We start from the raw sequence: 12,974 nt of genomic DNA on the forward strand, positions 1-12,974 counted from the left end.
CTATCGTTTTGGGATTCGGAATCAAAAGTCTGATTAAAGTATCAATGATTACATTGTAGCATTAAAAAAGCTATCGATGCACTGTAATTTTGGAAACTTTCAAAACCGAGCATTACGGGATAGTTTTGTTTGTGGGGTGAAAAATGATGTGATCAGAAGGAAGTTATTGACGACGGATGACTTGACTTTTGAGATTGCTTGTCAGACAGCGAGGTCGATGGGCATGGCCGAACAATATTCCCAAGAATTAAATAATAATTATGGCCGTCAGTCAACTGAGGCAAATCACCTGCAGGTTCAAAGTAAAAGATGGTGGGTGCCCAAAGTCTCAGAAACTGGAAATTCTAACAGAGCGTCGAAGTTATGATATAGGTGTCTGGGACAGCACATAGCTCAAAGTTGTCCATACGTGAAGGCAGAGTGTTTCTTCTGCAGAAAGACTGGGCATCTTGCGAAGGCATACCGACTGAAGGGTAAACCAGTTTTCAAAGCTATGAGTCCAGCGTTCAAAACTATGAGTAGAAATCCCAAGAGACTACATATCATGGAAGAACAACAACAGGACGAGGAGATGTTAGAGTTACACGTCATCAGGAGCACGAGGTTAACGGACAGCGATTCGGAAAGCATCAAAATCCACATAGATGTTGCGGGATTCAAGATATCAATGGAAATCGACACGGTGCATCCGTGAGTGTAGTAACGGAGTCACAGTACCGTGACAAATTGCACGATTTTCAACTGGAGAAATCCAAGATAGAACTGCGAGGCTACTCGGGAGAGAAAATTCCTGTGGTAGGTCGTATCACCGTACCGGTGAAATATAAAGATCATTTTCAGAACTTGCCTCTAATAGTAGTGAAAGGAGACAAGTCTGCCTTATCAGGAAGAAATTGGTTGAGCTCACTGAAGCTGGATTGGAGTAAGATTTTCTGTATGGAAGCGAGATTTTCATCAACGGATGAGGTTATCAAGAAGTATCCGAAGGTGTTCTGCGAAACGGGCAGTCCGATCCAAGGCTTCAAGGCGAGTGTCAGGGTACAGAAGAACGCTAGAAGGGTACAGAAGGACTCAAGGTAGACAAGTCCCCTGGTCCTGATGAAATGCATCCCAGGGTATTAAAAGAGATGGCGGAAGTTATAGCAGATGCATTCGTTATAATCTACCAAAAGTCTCCGGACTCTGGGGAGGTACCAGCGGATTGGAAAACAGCTAATGTAATGCCTCTGTTTAAAAAAGGGGGCAGACAAAAGGCAGGTAACTATAGGCCGGTTAGTTTAACATCTGTAGTGGGGAAAATGCTTGAAGCTATCATTAAGGAAGAAATAGCGGGACATCTAGGTAGGAATAGTGCAATCAAGCAGACGCAGCATGGATTCATGAAGGGGAAATCATGTTTAACTAATTTACTGGAATTCTTTGAGAATATAACGAGCATGGTGGATAGAGGTGTACCGATGGATGTGGTGTATTTAGATTTTCAAAAGACATTCGATAAGGTGCCACATAAATGGTTACTGCAGAAGATAAGGGTACGGGGAGTCAGAGGAAATGTATTAGCATGGATAGAGAATTGGCTGGCGAACAGAAAGCAGAGAGTTGGGATAAATGGGTCCTTTTCGGGTTGGAAATCGGTGGTTAGTGGTGTGCCACAGGGATCGGTGCTGGGACCACAACTGTTTACAATATACATAGATGACCTGGAAGAGGGGACAGAGTGTAGTGTAACAAAATTTGCAGATGACACAAAGATTAGTGGGAAAGCAGATTGTGTAGAGGACACAGAAAGACTGCAAAGAGATTTAGATAGGTTAAGCGAATGGGCTAAGGTTTGGCAGATGGAATACAATGTCGGAAAGTGTGAGGTCATCCACCTTGGGAAAAAAAACAGTAAAAGGGAATATTATTTGAATGGGGAGAAATTACAACATGCTGTGGTGCAGAGGGACCTGGGGGTCCTTGCGCATGAATCCCAAAAGGTTAGTTTGCAGGTGCAGCAGGTAATCAGGAAGGCAAATGGAATGTTGGCCTTCATTGTGAGAGGGATGGAGTACAAAAGCAGGGAGGTCCTTCTGCAACTGTATAGGGTATTGGTGAGGCCGCACCTGGAGTACTGCGTGCAGTTTTGGTCACCTTACTTAAGGAAGGATATACTAGCTTTGGAGCGGGTACAGAGACGATTCACGAGGCTGATTCCGGAGATGAGGGGGTTACCTTATGATGATAGATTGAGTAGACTGGGTCTTTACTCGTTGGAGTTCAGAAGGATGAGGGGGTATCTTATAGAAACATTTAAAATAATGAAAGGGATAGACAAGATAGAGGCAGAGAGGTTGTTTCCACTGGTCGGGGAGACTAGAACTAGGGGGCACAGCCTCAAAATACGGGGGAGCCAATTTAAAACCGAGTTGAGAAGGAATTTCTTCTCCCAGAGGGTTGTGAATCTGTGGAATTCTCTGCCCAAGGAAGCAGTTGAGGCTAGCTCATTGAATTTATTCAAGTCACAGATAGATAGATTTTTTTTTAAATAAGGGAATTAAGGGTTACGGGGAGCGGGCGGGTAAGTGGAGCTGAGTCCACGGCCAGATCAGCCATGATCTTGTTGAATGGCGGAGCAGGCTCGAGGGGTTAGATGGCCTACTCCTGTTCCTAATTCTTATGTTCTTATGTTTACTACAAGCCATGTTCCGTACCATATGCACTCAAGGAGAAAGTTGAACAAGAACTCAAAAGACTAGAGACTGAGAACATTATTTGTAAGATAGATCGATGTAATTGGGCTACACCCATTGTTGTTGTACCTAAGTCTGATGGTAAGGTAAGATTGTGTGGTGATTATAAAGTAACCGTAAACCAGGTTCTAGAGGATAATGTCCCCAATATATTGCCAAATATAGAAGATTTGTTCACAAAACTGACAGGTGGTCAGATCTTCTCAAAACTGGATCTTATGAAGGCCTACTTACAGCTTGAACTAGATGAGGAGTCCAAATCTTGTTTGACTATAAATACTCATCTAGGCCTATATCAATTTAATAGGCTCCCGTTTGGAGTGTCTTCCGCCCCTGCCATATTCCAAGGGGTGATGAACCAGATTTTGCAAGGTATTGAAGGGGTAGTATGCTATTTGGAATGCATACTAATTTCAGCATCAAATAGGCAAATTCATAATAACATATTGAATGAAGTCCTCAAACGGCTAGAGAAGCACAGAGTATGAGTGTCTGCTCGTAAGTGTGAGTTATTTAAAAACTCAGTGGAGTACTTAGGGTACAGAGTAGACAAAGATGGTTTACATCCAACTATGGAAAAATTGGATGCAATTAGAAATGCACCCACTCCCAGGAATGTCACTGAACTTCATTCATTCTTGGGTCTTTTGAACTATTATGGGAAGTTCCTACCAAATTTGGCTACAGTATTACATCCACTGAATGAACTTTTGAAAAAACAGGTCCATTGGAAGTGGTCAAAAGAATGCGATACATCATTCAAGGAGTGTAAAAGCAAATTGGTAGAGAGCACCATGTTCGTTCAGTATGACATATCCAAGGAGATTAAGCTAGCATGTGATGCCTCTCCATATGGAGTTGGGGCAGTAATCTCTCATGTATCAAGTAGTGGGGAGGAGAGACCAATTGCTTTTGCTTCACGCACTCTCAGTGCCAGTGAGAGTAATTATGCGCAAATTGAAAGAGAAGCTTTGGCATTAACTTTTGGGGTCAAGAAGTTTCACAAATACTTGTATGGTTATAAGTTTAACAGCGTTAGGGACCATAAGCCCCTAACAGCAATCCTCCATCCAAAGTCCCCAGTTCCAACATTAGCTGCAGCCCGAATGCAGAGATGGGCTTTGATTTTGTCAGCATATACATATGATATTGAACACAGACGATCAGCTGATCACAGTAATGCTGATGCTATGTCTAGGTTGCCTTCCCCATCACAAGTTACACCCGATAGGGAAGAAGTGTTTTATTTTTCATACATTGATGAACTGCCAGTCACAGCTGAAGAGATTCGTAGAGCAACCTAACGTGACCTAGTGATGTCAAAGGTGTATGAGTATTTTGCAAATGGATGGCCAAACCAGGTAACAGACAAAGATACACATCCATTCTTCATTCGTAGGAATGAATTATCAGTCGATAAAGATTGTATCATGTGGGGTGCAAGAGTGGTTATACCAAATAAATTCAGGTCCAAATTATTAGGAGACCTCTATGACCAGCACCTGGGAATGTGCTTGACCAAGAGTTTTGCGCGCAGTTATTTATGGTGGCCAGGTCTTGATAAAGATATAGAGTACGACATCAGTCAGTGTACAACATGTCAATCGGGAAGCAAGCAACCACCATCAGTACCATTACAACCATGGAAAAGGCCTCCCAGGGTGTGGCAAAGGCTACATATTTATTTTGCTGAGTTAGAAGGACAACAATTGTTCATTGTGATTGATAGCCATTCAAAGTGGGTTGAGGTGTTTCCAATGTGGAAAATAACAACAAGTAAAACATTGGACATTTTACGAAGATTATTTTCTTCATTTGGCCTCCCTGCAGAAATTGTTTCAGATAATGGATCACAATTTCATTCAGAAGAATTTGCACATGTCATGAGCAAAAAGGGTGTGAAACATACCAAGGTTCCACCATACTATCCTGCTTCGAATGGTGCAGCAGAGCGCACTGTACAAATTGTAAAACGTGCCCTCATAAAACAAATGTTAGATCCAAATCCAAGGAAACAACAGTTGTCATTGGATCACAAATTGGCTAATTTTTTGATTACGTATCGAAATACTCCTCATACAACTACTGGTAGAACACCAGCAGAATTGTTTCTCAAATGACAGCCACAAACCAGATTCTCGTTGTTAAAACCAAATTTGGCACAGTCAGTAGAAGAGACACAATTCAGACAGAAAGAGAATCATGATGGAGGTAGAGTAAAAGAGAGAAGTGTGAAATTAAACCAGAAGGTGAGAGTGAAGAACCATCACCATAAATGGGTAAAGTGGTTACCAGGAAGTGTGGTGAAGATATGTGGTCTTCGCACATATTTGGTAAAGATGTCTGATAATGGACAGGTTAGGTTTGTTCATATTGATCATATTTTACCTGCAGACATGGAAGGAGTTGAAGGTGGGAATGATTCAATTATTTCTGAATCATCAGATAGTTTTGATACACCAGTAGCAAATCCTAAATCCAATGTACTGGAAACAAATCCAGGAGAGAATCAGAATGAAAGTCTGAGTCCAAGTCAGGAAAACAAAGAGCCTGAAGTTAGAGTGAGTTCAAATGAAAATCAAGGAAATTCCGTGGAGGAATACGTTCCTCAGGATGAGCCTCGAATGAGTTTAGATTCAACACCATGTTTGGAAGGTTCTGTTCGAGAGCGAAGGTATCCCCTTCAAAACAGAAAACAAGTGGTAAAGTTAAATTTGTAAATATGGAAAAAAAATAAGTTTATATCCTGTGTTATGTATAAACATGAAAGTTATGTATGATGTTTGTTATGATGGCTTCTTCATTAAGGAGGGAGAAGTGTAATGTCTGTAAGCTTGTAATGTTTGTAGCTCCACATTGTGGATGTGGATGTATTGTGTCTGCAACTGCAGAGTTCATAATAAACAGAACCAGGCAGATTCCGGAGGCTTCTGAGAGAGCTGCCTGCCATGTAGGAAGCTGTGTGTGCTTGTGCTCTGTGAATGTATCACAAGTTTGAGACTGTACAGCGAATAAATTCAACATTTCTGCGCTCTCAGCTGTGAGACAATATTTCTGTGATCGTGATACTTCGCCATCTGCGACCTATTAAATGAAAGCAGCAGGAAAAGGCACAACTGAATTTGTTGATTTTCAGTCCAATAACTTAATATTGGTAATAATTACAGAATCACAAGATCAATTTGTTTTGGACTCACCACCCCCCGATTGCTTTATGAACAATATTAAAGTGGCGTTTTTCATCAAACTGACATCTTTTATTGCACACAAAGGATTTGAAAGCGTCAGAGCTTTTCCTTTCAGCTGATTAAGTGATCACTCAGCTGAAAACGGGCCTCTGAGGCTTTTGCCAGCTTGTGCATGTGATACCATACATCTAAAAAGGGTCCTCCGCACACTACCGGCAGTAAATCTGGGGAGCCCAATTCTGTCAAATTGTATACGCACTTTCCAACAAGTCTCTGGATATTGATGAGGGAGGAGTTGAAATGCTAGCTGATATTTCTCTTACCTAGTCTAGGGGAAATAATGCCAAATGTTATTCACACCCTCCCTCCCCCACTCCCACTCCCTTTCCTATTACCACTGTGGCTGTGGCTCAGTGGGTAGCACTCTTGCCTCTGAGTCATGAAAGTTGTGGATTCATGTCCCACTACATGGACTTGTACACTAACAATTCTAAGCTGATACTGCAATGCTGAGTGAGTGTTGCGCTGTCTTTTGGATGAGAAGTTAAACTGAGGCCCTGTCTGCTCTCAGGTGGATGTAAAAGATCCCATGGCACTATTTTGAAGAAGAACAGGGGAGTTATTCCCGGTGTTCTGGCCAATATTTATCCCTCAATCAAAAAAACAGATTATCTGGTCATTATCACATTGTTGGTTGTGGGAGCTTACTGGTGCATAAATTGGCTGCGCGTTTCCTACATTGCAACAGTAATTACACTCCAAAAAGTACTTCATTGGCTGTAACATGCCGGTGGTCGTGAAAAGCACTTTATAAATTTAAGTCTTTCTGGCTAAAATGAGATACCTCAGCACAGACCAGGTATAAAGTCTGGGATGTTCCTGGCCTGTCTGCCTCAGTACCACAGCAAGCAGTGCATTGGATGAGCCTTCACTGGGACAAATTTACATCGACACAGACCACCCCACCCCCGCCCCCCGGACACAGAACCTAACATGGGGGGAGCACAAACCGATAATTTGAACGAGCGCCCACGATTTTCCATCTTGGAATACAAAAACCTTCCCAGCCGAGCAATTTTAACATATTCTGAATTTTTAAAATTGTTTTCAAAGCGTGACTGAACCTGAATTTTTTATCAGCGTCACTTTGCAGCCTGTCACAGGAGCTAATCATACTAAATAATGTTGACAAGACTATTAACCTATTTAAAGCCAGCTTCAGCTGGAAGTGCTGAGCAACCCAGGCTGTGCACTTACAGCACCCCTGCCAATGTCACTCCCTCCATCATCTAGCAGGAGGCACCTGATATAGTGAAGTGAGACCACCATGGGGCAGAAGGCTCTGCCAGTCAAGGACTAACAGCTGGCGCATTCCAGACTCGAGCAGGCCTGAGCCTTGCACTTGCAAGCTGCGGATCATACTACAGTGGCAGGGCTCCGAGGATAGAAACATAGAAACATAGAAAATAGGAGCAGTAGTAGGCCATTCGGTCCTTCGAGCCTGCACCATCATTCAATATGATCATGGCTGATCCTCCATCTCAACACCATATTCCCGCTTTTTCCCCATACCTCTTGATGCCTTTTGTGACTAGAAATCTATCCATCTCCCTCTTAAATATATTCAGTGACTTGGCCTCCACAGCCTTTTGTGGTAGAGAACTCCACAGATTCACCACCCTCTGAGTGAAGACATTTCTCCTCATCTCGGTCCTAAATTTCCTACCCCATATCCTGAGACTGTGATCCCTTGTTCTAGACTGCCCAGCTAGGGGAAACACCCTTCTCATATCCAGTCTATCCAACCCAGTCAGAATTTTATACATTTCAATGAGATCTCTTTTATTCTTCTAAACTCTAGTGAATACAGGCCTAGTCGACCCAATCTCTCCTCATACGACAGTCCTGCCATCCCAGGAATCAGTCTGGTGAACCTTCGCTGCACTCCCTCTCTGGAAAGTAAAACCTTTCTTAGATAAGGAGGCCAAAACTGAGCTCAATACTCCAGGTGTAGTCTCACTAAGGCCCTTTATAACTGTAGTAAGACATCCTTGCTCCTGTACTCAAATCCTCTTACAATGAAGGCCAACATACCATTTGCCTCCGTAACTGCTTGCTGCACTTGTATGTTTGCTTTCAATGACTGGTGTACAAGGACACCCTGATCCCTCTGTACATCGGCACTTCCCAAGCTATCACCATTTAAATAATACTTTGTCTTTATGTTTTTCCTACCAAAATGGATAACTTCACATTTATCCCTGTTATACTGCATCTGCCATGTGTTTGCCCGCTCACTCAACCTATCTATATCATCTTGCAGCGTCGTTGCACCCTCCTCACAACTCACAATCCCAACTAGTTTTGTGTCGTCAGTAAACTTGGAAATATTACATTTGGTTCCCTCATCCAAATTATTTATATATATTGTGACTAGCTGGGTGCGAAGCACTGATCCTTGTGGTACCCCACTAGTCACAGCCTGCCACCCCGAAAAAGACATCAACATGAAGGGATCACTGGAAGCCAACTGAATGCAGTAATACTGTCGCCGTCATAGAGGCAACGAGTACGGCAAGGCCTCTTGCTCGATTTTGTAAAGCATTTGTGAGTCATCATCATTGGCAGTCCCTCAGAATCGAGGAAGACTTGCTTCCATTCTTAGCATGAGTTTTTAGCTGGCTGTACAGTCCAATACGAGGACCACAGTCTCTATCATAGGTGGGACAGACAGTGATTGAAGGGAAGGGTAGGCGGGGAACCTGGTTTGCCGCACGCTCCTTCCACTGCCTGCACTTGACTTCTGCATGTTCTCGGCGACGATACTCGAGGAGCTCAGCGCCCCCCCACTGCCCCCCCACTTCCTCCACTTAGGCGGTCTTTGGCCAGGGACTCCCAGGTGTCAGTGGGGATGTCGCACTTTATCAGGGAGGCTTTGAGGGTGTCCTTGTGACGTTTCCTCCGCCCACCTTTGGCTCGTTTGCCGTGGATGAGTTTCAAGTAGAGTGCTTGCTTTGGGAGTCTCGTGTCTGGCATGCGAATTATGTTACCTGCCCAGTGGAGCTGATCAAGTGTGGTCCATGCCTCAATGCTGGGGATGTTGGCCTGGACGAGGACGCTGATGTTGGTGTGTCTGTCCTCCCAGGGGATTTGTAGAATCTTGCGGAGACATCGTTGGTGGTATTTCTCCAGCGACTTGAGGTGACTACTGTATATGGTCCTCGTCTCTGAGTCATACAGGAGGGCAGGTATTACTACAGTCCTGTAGACCATGAGCTTGGTGATAGTTTTGAGGGCCTAGTCTTCAAACACTCTTTTCCTCAGGCAGCCGAAGGCTGCACTGGTGCACTGGAGGCGGTGTTGGATCTCGTCGTCAATGCCTGTTCTTGTTGTTAGGTAAGTGGTCCATGTTGTCCAGGGCCGCGCCGTGAATCTTGATGTCTGGGGGGCAGTGCTGTGCAGCGAGGGCAGGCTGGTGGAGGACCTTTGTCTTACTGATGTTTAGCGTAAGGCCCATGCTTTCATACGTCTCGGTAAATGCATTGACTATGTCCTGGAGTTCAGCCTCTGTGTGTGCACAGACGCAGGCATCGTCCGCATACTGTAGCTTGACGACAGAGGTTGGAGTGGTCTTGGACCTGGCCTGGAGACGGCGAAGGTTGAACAGCTTCCCACTGGTTCTGTTGTTTAGTTCCACTCCAGTGAGGAGCTTGCTAACTATGAGGTGGAGCATGGCAGAGAGAAAGATTGAAAAGAGGGTTGGGGCGATGACGCAGCCCTGTTTGACACCGGTCCGGATATGGATTGGGTCTGTGATGAATCCGTTGGTAAGGATCATGGCCTGCATGTCATCGTGGAGCAGGGAGAGGATGGTGACGTACTTTTGGGGGCATCCGAAACAGAGGAGGACGCTCCATGTACCCTCGCAGTTGACAGTGTCAAAGGCCTTTGTAAGATCGAAGAAGGCCATTTATAAAGGCTGGTGCTGTTCCCTGCATTTTTCCTGTAGCTGTCATGCTGCAAAAATCATATTGGTTGTGTGTGCATGTTGATGAGCCACTGACTGCCTAATGATTGAGGGTCTATCACTTTGTTAGAGAAAAGAATGGAAGTTTGACTCATTTTCTAGAGAAAATAACTTTCAACATGTTAATCATGTGATGCAGCATGTCCCTCTGATTAGATAACAATGGCTTGGAGGCTATTCGAAGAACTGAGACTATCTGTCAAGATTTCAACAAGAACAGCATAGCTCCTTTAAATAGAAAGTGGTTTAGCAACAGGTCAACACTCTACTGATGAGGAACAAAGAATACAGTTATGGTATTAGTGGACAAGCATGCAGAGACCTGAACCACCCTAAAGCAACATAAGTGCAATTTATACTGGTATCTGGAATTGCTCCAAAATTGTTCTCTTCTCCTACCACTGAAATTAAGCCTGAGGTATGGACTATTTACACTAATACAGACCTCACAAGATTCCAATCCAGCTGCATATTATCATAGAAGCAATGCGATTATGTCAACGCATCAGTTGTGATTCAGTGGTACCACGCTCGCCTGAGTCAGAAGGTTGTAAGTTCACAGTCCTACTTCAATTCAAAATATGTGCTCCGGAAGTGACATGAAACTGAGGCTCTGTCTGCCCTCTCAGATCAGTGTAAAAGATCCCATGGCATTAATACAAAGAAGAGCAGGAGAGTTGCCCCCATCAATAATTATCCTTTAACCAACACAACTGAAGATTATCTAAACATTTATTTCATTGCTGCTTGTGGGAGCTTGCTGTGCGCATATTGGCTGCCGTGTTTCCTACATTACAACAGTGAATGCACTTCAAAAGTACTTAATTTGCTGTAGCTTTAGGATACCCTGACGTCGTGAAAGGCGCTATATAAATGCAAGTCTTTCTTTTTTTTCTATAATGATGAGGTGACATCACCCCAGCAGAATCCAACTGGCATAACATCCAGTCTGAGCCACAATTATCATAGTTTCCAGTATAATGTTCATGACAAGAAGGTTGGCTTCTCTAACTATTATGTATGGATTCACTCAAGAATGAATTTAGCCTCAACAAAACATGCATTGCACAGGGGATTAAACACAGTTGTCCTCAATATCTTTGGTGCATGTGGCATACCTGCATGATCGTCTCGGCAGGCTGGTTGCAAAAAATGCTTCGGGATCTGAAACAGTGGGTCTCTGCTTAAAAGTATCCTCTGGTGGAGGGTTGACCACCTACAATCCTGGCCTTCCAAAGATGGCAGAGCCAGCAGGATGGTGCCATCCGCTGAAATTCCCTTTTCCCTCACCTCTTCTACTTCGCAAATGCCAGCCTTCAGTTGATCAGAGCAACACAAGTGAGGACCAAAGGAGTGCTCCAGAAGATAAATGGCTGACCCGGTGAGATCTGCCCTCTTATAAAGGAGGCCGAATTCAAGCTTCACTGCAGTGTTAATCCGGTCCGATTGGCTTTGACTACACGTGCCTTACAACAACTGGATTTCGCTCCGCCCTTCATTAGTGGGCACCTGCGCAAATGGTCTGACCACAGAATTCCGGCACGATCAGGTTGTCATCGGGCGTGATTTATCATCCTCTCTCCTGCCCACCACTGTTATGGTGGCAAAGTGGGATTGGAGATACTCTGAGCCCATGTAAATACTGAATAATCCAAGGTTTATGACACCCTTAACTTCAGGTTACAGTTTTCCCAATGCAGTCAATGTATACATAAATATAAACAAGAATTTCAAAACAATACACTTTACTGGGAATATTTGATCTTACACTAACTGGGTAAAGAAACACAAATTGGATAAAATGGGTGTAAGTAGGCTATTTAACGTGTACTGTGAACACAGTACTGGAGGCTATGAGGACAACATCAGCGAACCTTGGAAAGGGGTACTGAGGTGAATGATCAGCCATGATCTTATTGAATGGCAGTGCAGGCTCAAAGAGCTGAATGGCCTACTCCTGCACCTATTTTCTATGTTTCTATCTCTTGAAACAGCTCAGAATTTGGAACAGAATCCAGTTCTACCTGGTTTCCATGGACTAGATTTTCCACTTTAGTACTTATCGCCCAAAAATGGACATTATTTCAAGCATGAGTGGAAAAAAGGGTTTTCAGATCGCTGGCTTCTCGCCCATTCTCAAACCACCTAGTCATCATTTTTAAAAATGGGCGTTACTGCGAGCGATATGAAATGGGCGGTAGCTTTAAATTTTTTTGACCTTCTGCTGTAAAGTGTTGCCGTCCTGAGCAACGGCATGGTAACACTCGATTCCCGCGATTCAGGAGGTCAAAGATCATCATGACATGCGCAGAAGAGGAGACAGAGAGAGGGGGAGGTCAGGAGGACTGAAGGCGTGTCTGGGTGTGGTGTGGCTGCTTTAGGAGGAAGAAGGGAGACTTTAGAGCTTCATAGCAAGTAGGCAAACAAAAATTAGCTGTTACCAGCCACACATTTGCCCGAATTTGGCCTATAATGGAGAGAGAGGAGGAGGCATCACAGCATGCTGTGGAGACTGACGCTGGAGAAAGCAGTGAGCTGAGAGAGGAGCACATTGGAGGGTGCAAAAGAGCCAGGAGGTTCTCGGACGAGGCAAATGCCTCCCTCCTGCAGGAGGCCGAGTTACGCTGGGGTGATTTGACACAGGGAGGGCGTGGGAAGCCCACCAGAGGAAATGGACCGAGATAGCAGAGGTGGTCTCGTCGGCGACCAACAAGGTTCGTGTGGCAACCAATGTCGCAAACAATGGAACGACCTTGTGGTATCTGCAAGAGTAAGTATTACATTTATTTACATGTACTTATGCATTTATATAATTTGATTATCATCGGATGTGAGGTCTTTCACTTTTACCGGGAATGTTTTGCTCGAAGCCTGCGGTCACGGTGCACGTCTTTAGATAAAGAATGATCATTTTCATAATAATCATGATTACATCTATCGGTTATGTGTTGTATCAGTGTCTGTGACAGTATCTAGCAATGACATCACGCAATGATCTCATGCCATGTCGTCCTGTCACCTTTTACA

Source organism: Pristiophorus japonicus, chromosome 1, assembly GCF_044704955.1.
Source record: "Pristiophorus japonicus isolate sPriJap1 chromosome 1, sPriJap1.hap1, whole genome shotgun sequence".
Classification (NCBI taxonomy): Eukaryota; Metazoa; Chordata; class Chondrichthyes; family Pristiophoridae; genus Pristiophorus; species Pristiophorus japonicus.